The sequence below is a fragment of the Balaenoptera borealis genome (assembly GCF_965194805.1).
Source record: "Balaenoptera borealis genome assembly, contig: HAP1_SCAFFOLD_1160, whole genome shotgun sequence".
NCBI classification, from domain to species: Eukaryota; Metazoa; Chordata; class Mammalia; order Artiodactyla; family Balaenopteridae; genus Balaenoptera; species Balaenoptera borealis.
The window spans coordinates 15761-32692 of NW_028123053.1; the positions used below are offsets into that span (position 1 = coordinate 15761).

Sequence of the window (16932 nt, forward strand, 5' to 3'; positions counted from 1 at the left end):
TCCTTGGTCTTTATCCTGCTCAAACTCTTTGTAACACCTTTGAACTGATAACCTGCTTGGACTATCTGACTTCTTTTTTGCCTCTGGATGTTACTTCTGACATTTCTTGCCTCAGTTTTCCTTACTACTTACTACATGCAAACCTAGCTCCCAGGCCAGGCCTCCTGGCTCCCCAGAGACCCACTCAGCACTTGGGTTCCCCCAATCTTGGAGAGTGAGGGGTGAAATTATATATAGTATATATGTGTGTGTGTATACTCCCTTCTTACATCATCTGCTTAATTGGTCGCTACCACTCTGTGAGCCAATTGGAGGGCAAAAATATTGCCTTGCTTGTTCACCCACAGACCCTGGAATGTAGTACATCCTCAGTAGTATTCTCAGTATTCTCTGAATGAAGCCTAAGGAGAGTTAATGAAGGACCAGTGTAGGTTTATGTGAATTATGTGTTCGCTCTTCAGGAGTTCTAGCTGCTGAATGCAAGTGCCTCTGGGTGCTTGCTCTACTGGCCAGTGAAATTAGATAGGAGACTGGATACTTGTTTATTTGCCAGTGTCGGAAGTAAATGCCTCTTTGGTTGAGCTAATCCTAAGTGAAACATTGAAGGATGGGACATATCCTTCAGTATCTTCAGTTTCAACTTCTTCCCAACTTTTGAGCTCTGCTGCTTCCACCAGGTTTTCCCTCCTCCCAGCACTTCCTGACTTGGAGAAGGTCAGATCTGCTAACTAACTTCACACTAAGGTTTTCATGGCTAATAAGTCAGTGGATACTGTTCAATGGACTTATGTATTTTAAAATGCTTCCACCTGAAGAGACCAATTTTAGCATAGAGAAGTCATTCTGTACTTGTGGAATTTGAATCTTGAATCCTTGTGACTTCAGGAGGCTCTGAGGTGATGCTGATTAGTTAGGGAAGGACAGCTAAATCTTCCTTCGGCTGGGAATAAGACAAAATGTTCTTTGAAGGGTTATCAGAATATCCCGGTTGGGCAGCTTGATCTGAAGCGCTTGGGGGTAGACTAAGGCCAGGTATATCCTAGTTTATGTGGCCATTTTTCATATTCAGCATTGGAGGAGAGGGTTTTCTTTCTGGGGGTCATTGACAATTGGGCTGAGTCTTAACGAATCCCAAAGAGTTGTCATTCCTCACGGTCTTGGCATTTCCAGAGGCCTCCAGGAGGGGGTTGGCCTGGATGATCTGGTCTTCCAGGGTTCCCTAATAATATGTGAGAAGAGGAAAAGAGAGGACTTTGGACGTCTTCCGAAGTAACTTCCCAGTGACTCAAAAGTGTGGATGCTCTGGAAAGGTCCCAGGGAGAGATGTCGCCCAGCTCAGGCTGGTGGCAGGTACAGTTGTGCTGGGTACCCACAGGCTCATCCCCACCCCACCCAAGGAGGCTTCAAGGTCCCATCGTAGAAGGAGTCTTAGCACAGCATCAAAGTGGCTTCTGGCCACACCAGATTCCAGGTTGGAGCCCTACCCGCTACCTCTCAATCTCCCAGATGGCCTTTCTTCTCTGATAACATTTTATTATAAATTATGGATTTGTAAAATATAGACCTCTGTTCCTGCATGCACCAGGACCCATTTATACAGATATTCGGGTTCAGAAGTAGAAACAGACTGTGAGCAATGAAAGTGACCCATATGATAGAAACAGTGGTTCTCAAAAAAATGTTTAAGTTGCATAAAATATTTTGTGAGAATTATTACGTAGAAATCCACTTATAGAAAGCAGAGTTTTTACCTTTTCCCCTTCCCCACATGATTGCTTGCCTTTCTGACTTCAGAGCTTTTTGGAAACTACTGTCCAGCCCAGTGGTTCTCAAAGTGTGATCCCTGGACAGGGCATGAACAATGGGAACATGACAGAAATGCAACATGCCAGGATTTTGAATGTGAGACAGGAATTTCAGTCAGAAATTCTGGGCCTGGGGACCAGCAATCCGTTGTTAACGAACCCTCCTGGTGATTCTGACGTGCACTCCAGTTTGAGAACCACTGGCCTAAACCATTCCTTCGCCAAAGGAGGATGTGGAGTTGTTCAAGGTCACTCGGCTGTTGCTGATGGAGCTGGTGCTAGAGCCCGAGTCCACAAGGTGGAGCCATTTCCTGCCTTGCCCCGTAAACACCCCCTGGGGCAGGACCTCGTGCTGTGCACAAAGCCCTGCAGACACTTGGGGCTCACCTGGGGTTTCAGTTATACTCATTCCAGCAAGCCTTCCAGGTGCAGGAAGCTGCTCACCTGCATCTTGCCCGGCCGCTGCGCCTTCCTCTTCTCTCCAGTGACCGCAATTGCTGCAAAGTGCTGGATCACACGCTTGGTGTTCACTGTCTTCCCAGCCCCGGATTCTCCGCTGTTGATTTAAAAGTAAGTGAGAGGGACTTCCCTGGTGGTCCAGTGGTAAAGAACCCGCCTTGCAATGCAAGGGACGCGGGTTCAATCCCTGGTCAGGGAACTAAGATCCCACATGCCGCGGGGCAACCGAGCCCGCACGCCATAACTACTGAGCTTGCGCGCCTCAATCTGAGCCCACGTGCCACAAACTACAGAGCCCACGTGCTCTGGAGCCTGCGTGCCACAACTAGAGAAGAGAAAACCCGCCCGCCACAACTAGAGAGAAGCCTGTACACCACAGCGAAGAGCCCACGTGCCCCAACAAAAGATCCCGAGTGCTGCAACTAAGACCCGATGCACCCAAAAATAAATAAAATATAATAAAGTAAAATAAAATAAAATAAAGTGAGATACACAGACATAGAGAACAGACTTGTAATTGCCAAGGGGACCAAGGAAAGGGGGAATGGAGGACAAATGGATTGAGAGTTTGGGATGAGTAGATGCAAACTATTAGATATAGAATGCATAACCAACAAGGTCCTACTGCATTGCACAGGGAACTATATTCAATACCTTGTGATAAAACAAAATGGAAAGGAATATGAAAAGGAATATATATGTATAACTGAATCACTTTGCTGTACAGCAGACATTAATACAACATTGTAAATCAAGTATACTTCAATAAAATAAATTTTTTTAAAAAAGTAAGTGAGCTAAAGGAGAGCAGAAGGAATGGACAGCCCCTTCCAAGTCATCATGGCAACAACACAGGTTACTGACGCGATGAGGACGGACTGGTTGTCTCGATCTAGAAATGCAGAAGGAAGCAGGACAGAATAAATAAACAACATACAGGCAGGATATACAAATCAGGTAACATTGGGGGTAGACAGAGCCCATGAGTTCTAGTTCTGGCTTTGCCATTAACTAGTGGTGTGATGATTTGGGCATGTCGAATCTTCTTGGAGGCAATTTGTGCAGATTTCCCAAATGCTGGATGTGTAACGTGGGCAGCATGGGAAGTGAACGGTGAGTCCCACAGTGTGGAAGTTATTCGTGTTCACAGATCTTTACCTCCTCAATAGCGCTTTCTTATCTCCCTTTTCAACAAAGAAAGCAAGTCTCAGACTTAGAACTTGCAAGAAGCCACAGCTTCTAATTAGAATTTATGGACACTGATTTGTTGTCATTGCCTTTTTCTTTCACCTTTACTTTCTACTTGTGGACAGTGACCGTGGTTTTCCATTTACAAGAGTGTTATAGGTTGAATTGTGTTCCCCCCAACAAACTAGTATGTTGAGGCCCTAACTAACCCCCAGTACCTCAAAATGTGACCTTATTTGGAAATAGGGTCATTGCAGATGTAATTAGTGAAGATGAGGTCATACTGGAGGAGGTGGGCCCCTAATCCAATATGACTGGTGTCCTTATAAAAAGAGAAATTTGGAGACAGATGAGAACACAATGTGAAGATGAAAGTGCGGATCAAGGTGATGATTCTATAAGCCAAGGGATGGCAAGGATGGCCAGCAAACCACCGGAAGCTGGGAGAGTGGCCTGGACCACATTCTCCCTCTCGGCCCTCAGAGGGAACCAACCCTGCTGACACCTTGATCTCAGACTTCCAGGCTCCAGAGCTGTGACACAATGCATTTCTGTTGCTTAGGCCACCCAGTGTGTAGTACTTGGTTACGGCAGTCCTAAGAAACTAATACTAATAGTGATATTATTCTTCCTTTTTTTAAAAAATAGTTTTCCTCCAGATCAAAGGGCAGATTTGTTCGGTTCCTATTTTGTTTTTATTTTTGGCCACGCCACGTGGCATGTGGGATCTTAGTTCCCTGACCAGGTATCGAATCCGTGTCCCCTGCAGTGGAAGCACAGAGTCTTAACCATTGGACCGCCAGGGAATTCCCTATTCTTCCTTTTTGAAATGGACGGAACTTCAGTCACTATAAGGAAAGATTTTAAATATGCAGAAATGGCCAGGATTGCGAATGTGACATTGGAATGGCTGAAGTTTGGGCAACATTGTCCTGGATGACTTTTAAGCATCTTCAGATCTCAGATGCTTGCTTCTACTTCTTCTCTCTGCACCAAGTCAAATCAGGTGAAAGTGGAACAGACCGAAGTGATGTTAGGCATGACAAGGGTGACAGTATTACCACATCTCTGCTATTTCATCTGCTATTCTGGAAATTTAAGGAGGAGAAAGAGGGAGCCTGAGAAAACAGGTGAAGGGAAGTTGCTGTGCCCATTTCTCCAACTTTGCATTCCTAAGTGGCTACTAATATAGTCTCTCTTCCAAGTGTACTCCTGTTGGGGGTTTCTTTGGAGTTGGGGGCAGCGCATCTCCTTGTGCTTCACATCCACCCCCAGAGAAGCATGTACTTAGTGTGGCTTCAGTCCCAAGCTCTGGCTTAAGAACCGTGACTGGTAATGGAAGATACTACGCCCCTGGCTTTCCATCCTGACATCCTCTGAATCTACTGAGGTCACTTTGGTCATTGCTCCGTTTGGATGACCAAAGCCTGTGAAGGGCTCGAGTAATTAACTAAGAACCAGTGCAGTTAAAGGACTTGAATACTTCACTAAAACTATTTTTTAAAATATGGATTAAAGAAATTACTCACCAGTCAACATGAACTGATAGGCGTTGTCAGAGATGGAGAAGATGTGCGGCGGGGCCTCCTGGTGCTTTTTCCCTCTGTAGGCCGTCACCACCTCAGGGTTGTACACCGGCAGCCACTGGTAGGTGTTGACGGTGACACAGAAGAGGCCTGAGTAGGTCTGAGAAAATCAGAAAATTCAACCTATGGATCTTGACTTTACTAAGAGAAGGAAATGGAATAAAGAGAGGTTGAAGGGTACTCACGTAGATCATCCAGGCTGCGTAATGCTCTTTGAGGTTGTACAACACTCCTGGCTCGTGTAGGTGGGTCATCATGGCCATGTCCTCGATCTTGTCAAATTTGGGAGGGTTCATGGGGAAGACTTGGTCACTGTTCGGAGTGAGTGTCTGGATATTGAGAGGAAAATCACATGATGAGTGGGAGAGCCGATGTGGTGACCTACCAGTGGGGTGAAAATGGTGAGATATTGTGGTGAGATTACCCCATTACCGTGGTTAACGTTATGGATCATTTCTGTGCCCAGAGATGATCCGTAAATAACTGTTCTTGATAAATCTAAGACTGGTCAAACTGTATAACGAATTCTGGTCTGATGCCCCCAAGTCAGCATGCCATTCTGTGTGCCAGAAGAGGGTTACAGGTGTGCAAAGTTATAGAGCCCTTCAGCCTCAGGGTGGCCAGGTGGAACTCAGGATGGCCAAGGCCACAGCAGCTTGCCTCTGTTTACCCCATTTGCTATGAGTGCTGCAAAGAGATCAAGCTTGGAAGATTGGAAAAAACTCTTCCAGTGTATTCTGTAAATCTCCACCTCAATACCTCTGCTCATGTGGGTCCCTTTGTCTGGAATATATCTACATTGAAATTACATCTAGCAACCTTCAAAGCTCTTCTGAAGTGCCACCTCTTCCATGACCTGTTTCTTCTCTCCCCTGTCTTTTCAAGGCTTCCAGAATTCCTTGCACCGCTGCCCTAATAGTTAAAACATTTGGACTTGAAGCATGGTCCATGCCTGAACAGTATTTTGAGACTATTACCTAATTTTCCCCTCTCTGTTTTCCCTCCCCTTTAAGCATACAACTGGCACTCCATTACTCAGGAAAGGTAGAAAATAGGGCATAAAAGCGAGAGAACCTGTAAGCCTTTCTAGCGTTTGTTTTCCAAAAGCCCGAATCCTCAGAAGAGCTTTGAGGGTTTTACCGAAAAGATAAAAGGGAGGAGATTTGTTGATATAGACCAAATCTCTTGAGGAAAGGAAGCCCTTCTGCCCCACCGCCCTAAACTAGAGAGAGAGGGACATCCAAAATAGCATAAGGAAGATGGAAAAATCTGTGTGTCCTGAAGGTTCAGAAACTGGGGCGCTCCTTCCACTTCCGGGACTGCAGGGCCTGCGGTCTCCCGGGCTCCCGCACGCACCGACTTGCCAACGAGACAAAGGACGGGGGCGCGCTGCCAACGGCGACGCGTGGCGTCATGCGTCGCGGGGCGCGCCTCGGCCTGCGCGCTTGCACGCGTCCTGGGAGCCGCTGACGGGCCTGCGCGCCGGTGCGGAGCCGGAGGCGGGCCGCGGGGGCCCAAAGACGGAGAGGGCGGGGCCGGCTCCGGGACCGAGGCGGCAACACGCCGAGCGAGCGCCTGTGCCCGAGGGCAGCGATGCTGTGGTTCCAGGGCGCCATTCCGGCCGCCATCGCGTCAGCCAAGAGGAGCGGCGCGGTCGTCGTGGTGTTCGTGGCAGGTGATGATGAACAGGCTACACAGATGGCTGCAAGTTGGGAAGATGAGAAAGTGACAGAAGCATCTTCCAACAGTTTTGTTGCTGTGAAAATCGATACCAAAAGTCAAGCCTGCCTACAGTTTTCACAGATCTATCCTGTAGTGTGTGTTCCATCCAGTTTCTTTATTGGAGACAGTGGAATTCCCTTGGAAGTAATAGCAGGAAGTGTTCCTGCAGATGAACTTGTTACCAGAATCCACAAAGTCCGGCAGATGCACTCGTTAAAAGGTGAAATATCAGTGGCAAATAGTGGCCAGTGAGAAAGTTCAGTCTCTACTCCATCCACCTCATTTGATCAGAACAACACTTCTGAAAACTGTCAGTCCAGAAATGTAGAGCTCTGTGAGACACCACCCACTTCTGATACAAAGTCAGATTCTGCAACAGGAGGAGAAATTTCAGGCCAGGCCACTGTGTCTCCAGAGCCTGGTGGATGTTCAAATCAGAGACCTACAGAGGAGCTCACCGTCAGAGTGGAAAGACTAACCAAAAAACTTGAAGAAAAGAGAGAAGAGAAAAGGAAAGAGGAAGAACAGAGAGAGATTAAGGAGGAAATTGAGAGGAGGAAAACTGGAAAAGAAATGTTGGATTATAAAAGAAAGCAAGAAGAAGAATTAACAAAAAGAGTGTTAGAGGAAAGGAACAGAGAAAAGGCAGAAGATAGGGCAGCTCGAGAGCGTATAAAACAGAAGATTGCACTGGACCGTGCAGAGAGAGCTGCTCGTTTTGCAAAGACAAAGGAAGAAGTAGAAGCTGCTAAAGCTGCTGCCCTGCTGGCCAAACAGGCAGAAATGGAAGTCAAGAGAGACTCTTCCACAACAGAAGGAAGCAGTGTTGCGAGAATTCAATTCCGTCTTCCTGATGGTTCTTCCTTCACAAATCAGTTCCCTTCTGATGCTCCTCTAGAAGCAGCAAGGCAGTTTGCTGCACAGACTGTTGGCAACACTTACGGTAATTTTTCATTAGCGACAATGTTTCCCAGGAGGGAATTTACCAAAGAAGATTATAAAAAGAAATTACTGGATTTGGAACTTGCCACAAGTGCTTCAGTGGTACTGTTGCCAGCAGGAAGACCAACTACATCCATGGTACATTCTTCCAGTGGCGACTTTTGGACATTCTTGGGGACAGTACTTTACCCATTCCTTGCCATCTGGAGATTGATTAGCAACTTCTTATTTAGTAATCCTCCTCCTGCACAGACCTCGGTGAGAGCAGCATCATTGGAATCCTCAAACCTTGCATCCTCTAGCAACTCAGAAAAAAGGGAACCAGTCAGAAAAAGAGTGCTGGAGAAACGGGGGGAAGACTTTAAAAAGGAGGGCAAGATATATAGATTGAGGACTCAAGACGATGGTGAAGATGAAAACAACACTTGGAATGGAAATTCTACTCAACAGATGCAGTGTGACAAGGACAATATGTGCAGTAATCATTGTTTCTCTTATGATTTAAGTCAACTAAAACTCTACTGGAGAAGTGGGACTGCTTTATGTTTTCCAACTCATCTACAAAGTGTCTCTTTATTCCTGCTTAGTGGGTTAAAGTTGTTTAACCTCAGATAAGTCAAGAGATAAAATAACTGGCTGCTAGGTCCTTGTATATGGTAAGCAACTGCTAGAAGCCTAAAATAGCAAAAGGTCTGCGACAGCCTCCCTTTATCAGCTTTCTTGTTTAGTATTTCATATGCCCATTAGCCCTGTGCTCTCAGATGATATGTTTTGTTTAGGGCTGTTTTGCTCCAGAACTCCTCAGCCCACACAAAGTAACTGGTGTGTCACTGAATAATTTGATCTTGAGTCAGAGCGTTTTAACTAGCCAATCAGATGATAATTTGGGTTTAACTTTTCTCTTCTTGCTCATCAGCTGCAAGCAAAATCTTGTAGTTTTTAATCTTACTTAAACACTGGATAAAAAAATCTTTTCCAAAAAAAAAAGAAACTGGGGCTTGTTTCTTAGCAATCCTTCAGGGGGGGCAGTGACACCCCATGTGGTATTACTGAAAATGTGGCATGGCTCTGGGGAGGGGACCCCAATAGTAACTCCAGAAAATTTATTTCCGGCCCTGTGAAAAGAGGCTGACACCAGAGGTTAAGTTTAATAATAACAATCATCATCATCATCATCGTCATCATCATCTGTCTTGTATGCTTGAATTTGTGAACTGCGATTCATACCTACCATGTACTCTTTTTTAAAAAAATTATTTTATTTATTTATTTTTGGCTGCGTTGGGTCTTCCTTACTGCACACGGGCTTTTCTCTAGTTGTGGCGAGTGGGGGCTACTCTTCGTTGCGGTGCACGGTCTTCTCATTGTCATGGCTTCTCTTGTTGCAGAGCACAGGCTCTAGGCACACGGGCTTCAGTAGTTGTGGCGCACGGGCTGAGTAGTTGTGGCTCGCGGGCTCTAGAGTGCAGGCTCAGTAGTTGTGGCGCACGGGCTTAGTTGCTCCGCGGCATGTGGGATCTTCTGGGACCGGGGATTGACCCCGTGTCCCCTGCATCGGCAGGCGGATTCTTAACCTCTGTGCCACCAGGGAAGTCCCCATACCCGCCGTGTACTCTTGATTCCTACACTAGATGATAAACTTTGGGGAAGCGGGACTGAGATTTGCTCATATTTGCAGAGTGATAGACACTGTGACCTAGACATGGTGCGTGTCCAGTAAGGATTGAATTGAATGGTGCTCTGTAATTCTCTGCATTAAATTAGGCATTGCCTCTGGAGCTCCCTCTGTAAGTCACTCTGCAGCCTAGAGAGTTCTATTTGGTATATTCGCCCATCCAGCAGCAATCTGTATCAATCTCTCCCTCAAACAGTCCAAACTCTTCCACCACCACCTTCCCCTTTCTCCAAAGCAAACATCATAAAAACTCTCAAAGCCCAAGTCCTCGAAGGAAAGAGCCAGAGGAAAGGTATGTGCCATGGCAGTTTTTACCTGCGACTTCACTCAGAGTAGATCAATGTGAGTCTTGTTCTATCTTCAGATTCCTATGGGCCAGCATGCAATTTCTACTATTCTACTCCAAAGGCAAAGGGGGATGCCCATGTTAGCAAGGACATCTGAGATCAACACTTACCCGGTTGTCGAGGGTCTCGACTGTGACTTTGTCATTTTCCTTGCTCTGGATCATACCTTTCACATAAAATTCCTTATCATCCACTGCAAAGCAAGCTTTCTTAGAATCAAATGGGAGATTTGGAGCCTCGATTCTCTCCTTCTCTGATTTCCACAGGTAGGGAGCTGCTTCTCCAAAAATGGCCATCTCTGCATCAGAGCTCATGACTGCAGGGGCTGGGAAGACCAGGGCTGCTGAATCTGGAGCTTTGGGGAGCTCCATCCTGTTATTTCCATTCAGACAGGGGGCCAGATTCAAAAGTTCCTGGGATTAACCTACGTTCTGAGGAATCCAGGACCTGGTATAGGGGCCTAGAGTGGGCAAGTGGGGGTGAGCTAAAGGAGATATTTTACTCCAAGAAAAAAGTTTGAGGGGACATCTCTTAGTCCAGCTCCAGGTGTGGAAGTCTAAACCAATTAGAGGAAGACAAGCTGAGCCTAATAAAGGAGGCCTCAGAAAATACTTCCTTAATTACACATCACATTTGAGCCTCATGATCTCGGTGTCATTCCCAAATCTTAAGGGTGTCTGAAAAGAATTACTGGAATGTTGATAATTCCTAGTAGAAAGTTCAGATAGCCCAGTGAAAAGTAATGACTTGAACATAAAGTACTGCCACACTTGTTTAGCCAATTACAGGCAACAAGGTGATAGGAGACATTATGGCCTAGTGCAATGGTTCCAAACTTTAATATGCACCAGAATTACCTGGAGAGCTTGTTAAAACACAGATTTCTGGGCCTCACCCCCAGAGCTTCTGATTCAGTAGGTATGGGATGGGGCCTGAGAATATGCATTTCTAGCAAGTTCTTAGGCAATGCTGGTGGTGAATTCATCAGCTGATGGTGAATTCATCATTGTGGTCCAGGGACCACACTCTGAGAACTGCTGGTGTAGGGCCTTCTGACTCCAAGAGTGGTCCTTGAACACGTTGCATCAGCATCACCGAGGAGTTGTTAGACATTCAGAATCTCAGAACCACCCCACATTACAAAACCAGAATCTGCACTTTAACAAGATCTCCAGGTGATTTCTAGGCATAGTAGAGTTGAGAAGTACTGGGCTTAAGGCAGGGGTCTCCAAACTTTAGTTATGTGTAGCAGTGTCGGGGTGTGACAAACAGTGTTTAATTAAATACCTGCTTTAGAACTCACTGCTTAGCCTGTGTGTGTGTGTGCATGTACGTGTATGGTGTGTTTATGTATCTTTCTGCCTCTCTCTCTGTCCACCCTCCCGCTCATCCCTCCCGTCACTTCTTTCCAAACCATCCCCTTTCATAGACCTTCTCTGTATGTGTTTTCCTTGCTTAGAAGCTAGAAAAATTTGGCTTAAAGTCCCGGCACTGAACTTGGTCAAACCACTTAACTTCTTTGGGCCACTAATTTCACTTAAAATGAAGAAGCAAGCCTAGCTCATTTCTAAGGCCCCTGCAGGTTGTGTGACTTTTCTGGTTCCTTTTCCTCATCTGCATTTGCTTTTCCTGTTCCCTCTGGACCTCTTCCCGTATCCTTCCTGACCCTCTACTTCTTTTCCCCACAACTCTTCCCCTTCTCCCTTTCTTTCTCTGCTTTTTCCTTTCCATACATTCTTCTGTAAGTGACCATAAAATGGAGTTCAATTACACACATGTATCCCCATATCTCTCTTAAGAAATAGGTCATATGTTTTGAATAAAGCCTTTTATGTTTCCTATTAAAAGTGGGAAAATTGAACATTTTATGGTTGTCTCTTGGAACTTCCCCCGCCCTCAATCTTACACTTTATGAAATTACTCTTCATTGGTAACTGACTGTTGTTTCAATATCCCTCCTTGAGATTCTGGGGGGATCTAGTCCTACAGAAAGAGGAGCAACTGCTTCCCTCTGGATCTTATTCAGGATAAGTTGCATTTCGATTTTACTTTGGCCAGCGGCTCTGCTGAACCATCTGTGTGCTCGTGGTTAAGTTTTCATAGTTAAGAGATTGGAGCTCAATATAGCACCGCAAAGAGGACCTCTGGCTTGCAGGCTTCATGCGGTTTAAATTTTCTCAGTTACTGCCTGGTGGAGAGGAAGAATTCATCCATATTGTTTCCTCATCTGTGAAGATAGTCCCTACTTTTGTGGCTTAAGTGAGTTTTACGACAGCAGCAGTTCTCAAGCTTTGTTTTCTCAGAACCCCTTCACACTCTTAAAAACCATTGAGAACCCAGTGAGTTTGGTTTATGCAGGTCATATCTACCAATATTTATGGTATTAGAAGTCAAAATTGAGAAAATCTAATTCATTTAAAGTTCCTATCAAATTCATTGCATGTTAACATTAATGACATATTTTTATGAAAATGACTATATTTTCCAAAACAAAAAAATTAGTGGCAAGAGTACCGTTGTTTTTCATTTTTGCAACTCACTTTAATGTCTGCTGAGTAGAAGATGGATGGATTTTCATGCCTGCTTCTGTATTCTGTCTGTTGCTGTATGGTTTTTTGTTTTTTGGTTAAAGTAGATATAGAAAATCTTTCACAGATATATAATTTGGAAAAGGAAAGAGTATTTTAATTGCCCTTTCACATAATTGTGGAAATTCTTTTTAGATACTATACCAAAACTTGACACGTGGTAGTTTCTGTGGTAGTTCCTTAAAGGCTAGTTGCAATGTAGAATCTGAAACCATATCAACAAACATTATGATCTGTTGGTCTGTGTTGAACTTTGAATGAAATTTTACCCATGTGTAAACATCATACATTGATCATTTGGAAAATATTGTTCACTGAATTATACAGAACTTCCAAATATTGGCACGTTTCATTATACAGTATAAAAAATCACAATCATTAATATCAGTACTGATCTCATTAGAAAATTCAAATATTAGGACGTTGTCAAGCTAATGATAGTAGATACAAGTCTTACAAAATTTTAAGTTTTGCTTGAAAACTCAACTATATCATTAGTAAAAAATACTGTCAGTAGTTTTCCTTGAAAGGATAAACACACTTGACTGCTTTTTGAGAAACTGTGTGCCAGATATACAAGTCTGAGAAACAATAGTTTGTCCGCTAGTCATTCTTTCAAGTAAAAATGGTGCTTCATGAATCAAGTGGCTGGTTCATCTTGCAACTCAGACAACTGCACATGTGTTTTTCCTTGAGACAAATGTCAAAGTCCAGTGTGCAAAAGGAGTGCTTTTCATGGACTTCCTGTTTGATCATGTAGAATATTATAAAGATGTGGATAAATTTGAGATGTAGTCAAATTAATACTTTCCACTGCTGCAAATTTTAGGTCATTTTTCAATGAAGCTGGCTTTTTAAAAAAATATTTATTTATTTATATTTATTTTTGGCTGCGTTGGGTCTTTGTTGCGCGTGCAGGCTTTGTCTAGTTGCGGCGAGTGCTACTCTTCGTTGCGGTGCGCGGGCTTCTAATTGCAGTGGCTTCTCTTGTTGCGGAGCATGGGCTCTAGGCATGCGGACTTCGGTAGTTGTGGCACACGGGCTCAGTGGTTGTGGCTCACGGGCTTAGTTGCTCCGCAGCATGTGGGATCTTCCCGGACCAGGGCTCGAACCCGTGTCCCCTGCATTGGCAGGCGGATTCTTAGCCACTGTGCCACCAGGGAAGTCCTGAAGCTGGCTTTTTAAATTAAAAAAAATTCTTTTTCACTATCAGTGTATGGCTGTGAAGAATACTATGACTATTAGTACAGCTTGGTGCCATGTGTTGATTTGTAATAAAGTGTCAGATCGTCTATCCATCCTTGCTTTTGCATCATTAAGTCAACACAGTGAAGAAAGCACATGGCATCTGGGTATTATGAAAATTGTTTTGACCTCATGTACCTCTTGAAAAGTTCTTAGGAATCTCCAAGGATCCATGGGCCACAGTTTGAGAATGGTTGCACTATAGTGTGAGGGAATCTCATCAGGCTGCAAGTGTATGATCTGATGTCATTTAGCTTGACTTAGTATTCAGCCTGCTACCCGAAGTGTCGAAAGTTGATCCACATCAAAATCATCTGCAACAGAATCTCTGTGGTTGGGACTGAGGAAACTGAATTGTTCTCAAGGGCCTCAAACACAGTGATGTTTGGGAGCATTATTTTGCTTTTATAAAGCCACTCTTTCCAAAACCATGGCATAGTCCCAATGGTCCAATACAAAATGATTTTAGGCAACTATTTCTTAATTTTAATAGTTATATTAAAGTCTATTACCTTATTTTAGCAAAATGTAAGATGCCATCGATTGTAAGATAACCTATTTTGTGTCCCACTAATAAAGGAAAACACCCTGCTAATTACAGTACTCCTTTCATTGATTATAAGATGCATCCCAAGTTTAGAGATAATATTTTGTGAAAATGTGAAGAAAGTTAGAATAAAATAGAATAATATGTGCTAACGACTTAGAGACAGTGAAATATCTGTTTATAGTAGTGATATAAAGCAGTGTTTCTCAAACTTTGGTGGGCATAGGAATCCAACTGGGAATCTTGTTGAAATAGATATTCTGATTCAGCAGAGCTGGAGTAGAGTTTGAGATTCTGAATATCTAAATGTCTCAGCTGATGCTGAGATAGACTGTCCAGACTTTCATAGCAAGCATATAGGGTAACTTTGAAAAACACATCTAAGAAGAAAAAGGAATCAAGGTAAATCAAAATATTAAGTGAATTAGCAGTACTGGTCTTAAATGGGTATTGCAAAATTTGTGATAGTAGTATAAGAATGAAGTCTGAAGTTGGGGAAAGACTACAATGACTCATGGTCAAACTATACCTTTAGGTCTCTTAGAAAAACAAGACTTTCCGTCTGGGATTCAAGTCACTGCGTGTGTTGAGGTGAAGATTTTTCTTCTTCCACCCACAGCTCTAACCATGACTCAGAATCCAGTATCTCCTACTTTTACTGCCTAGATGATGCATGAGTTGTCTCAGCGATATTCTTGCAAATGTGTTGTCCAGCCTACTCAAATGCCTTCAAGATGACTTTTTTCCCTTTTGAAAATTTTGGAAAATCATTTGGGGTAGTTTCTGCAGGCCAAAGATACTTCTTGCTTTAATCTGAAATCTGGCTCTCTGTGACTTCAGGATGTTTGATCCTCCTTTCGGCTCTTGGTAACAACAGAAAGAGTTCAAACCTTCTCCCCACAAGACAACTCTTCACCCATTTGGTGGCTGCTCTGGATTCTCCTTAGCTTTTTTTTTTTTTTTTTTTTTTTTTTTTAATGTGGACCATTTTTCAAGTCTTTATTGAATTTGTTACAGTATTGCTTCTGTTTTATGTTTTGGTTTTTTGGCTGCAAGGCATGTAGGATCTTAGCTCCCAGACCAGGGATTGAGCCTGGAAGGCGAAGTCTTAACCACTGGACCTCCAGGGAAGTCCCTCCTTAGCTTTTTCTTTTCCAGGCTAAGTAGCCCCAGTGCTGTCTTCATCTGTTTCTTCCGTGATGTGCTTCTGCATCTCCTTTACCATCACAGTGAGTTCACTCCTGTTAATCTCTTAAGTGTGACATCCAGACCACATGTTGTCCTCCATCAGCATGTGCCCTCACCTCTCCTGACCTAGGTGTCATGCCCTCTGGCAGCCTCCTCACACCGATGGCTCACCACTCACTGTCAAGCAAAGCCCCTCAACGCACGCAGTGTGCGTCCGGTTGCTAAGTCAGATCTTGTCCCCATATTTATACAACTGTACTCTGGGACCCAGTGCTAAAACCATGTATTCTTGGCTGATAAAACTTTCCCTTGTTAGGTCTCATCCAACTCTCTTGGCATGACTCATGGTGTCCCTGGAAACTCTACCCCCAGAAAGTCCCCTAATTATCTGCTTCTTGGTTTTGAGAGCTTGACCTGCTTCCAGCCCTACACAGCTGTGTCCCTCCAACCATCCCCTCTGTTCCTGTCTTTAGGGGTCTTCCAATGGGGATGGCCATCCCAGTCTTCCTGACCTCCAGCACCACCTTCTGAGTGCTCCCCCAACCCCTCTTACTGCTGTCAGTGCGCTATGACACTGCTCTCAACTTTCAGCCCTCTCCTGGGAACTTCTCAGCTACTGCATCTTGTCAGCAACGGTGTGGTCATGACTTAATTATACTTTGGTTTCCTTGGTCCTAATTCATCTAGAATTACTTCCAATAAACACAAATCTTGAGGTGGGGGAGTAAGTTTTTTTTATTACTACAGTGGACATAGGTTTGAATCCATTTCTCCTTATTCTCTCAGCATCATTTGTGAGTAAAGACACAGCTGAGGGGATTCACGGGTGCGGCCTCTGCTCAAAACACAGCAAAGTTAGACTTGTGTGAAGACTGAATCTTGAGCCTACGAGCATCATGTTTGGGGCCAACCTAAGTATATTGACCTGGAGCTTGTGTGTCAAAGTTCTGCAGTGTGTTTTATTCCTGTTAGTGTGATGAGCAAATTTGGGAAGCCCTGCTTCCTTAGCTGCATATTTTGTAATCTGCCTTTAGTAATACTTAAGTAATGGATTTTAATTTCATCAGTTTCAGATTCCTATGAGTGTGGCAAGAATGAGAATGTGTAGAACACTGTTTGCTAATTTCAATTATTGTATTCCCAATCAAGATGAAAGTGACTCTTACCTTCTTGGTTTCCAAAGCAATGGTTAGTGTCCTTCAGGAATGAAGTGGCTTCTGAGAGAGTGATTCCAGAAATCAAAACTAAACAAAACAAAGAACAAATGAACTATGAAGAGTTTAAATAAATCTAGAAATTGTACTTTTCTAAGTTTAGCTACATTTAAATAGTACACAGTGGATGGTGTGGGATGGAAATACATTTTCCATTTTTCCCTTCGGTTAAGTCATCATTCTTTAAATAATTGGGTAATTACAGCAGTGATTAACATTTTTTTGAGTATCTTCGGTGTGTGCAAAGTACCATGTCAGCTCCTTAAGGGGGTATAAAAAAGGATAAAGACAGTCTCTACCCTAAAGGAATGCAAAATTTAGGAACAGTTAAAGGAAATGCTCAAATAAATCTTTGAACAAGGAAGAATAATACAAATTCTGTAAGCGTCTAAATGAAGTGTTATGGGGACTTAGAGAGATGATGCT

At 43.8% G+C, this 16932-nt stretch overlaps 1 long non-coding RNA gene and 1 pseudogene across 2 annotated transcripts; one reads left to right on the forward strand and one right to left on the reverse strand.

Moving 5' to 3' along the window:
- Positions 1 to 2170: 2170 nt before the first annotated feature.
- LOC309621905 lies at positions 2171 to 16697 on the reverse strand. The gene is made up of 4 exons (XR_014240327.1): positions 16459 to 16697; positions 4982 to 5367; positions 3129 to 3156; positions 2171 to 2361 (listed from the first exon to the last, which is right to left on the reverse strand). It is a non-coding gene; the product is annotated as an uncharacterized lncRNA (long non-coding RNA).
- On the forward strand, positions 6133 to 8683 carry LOC309621906 (UBX domain-containing protein 4 pseudogene; annotated as a pseudogene). Its single transcript has one exon. The product of its transcript is annotated as a UBX domain-containing protein 4 pseudogene (transcript).
- Positions 16698 to 16932: the final 235 nt, after the last annotated feature.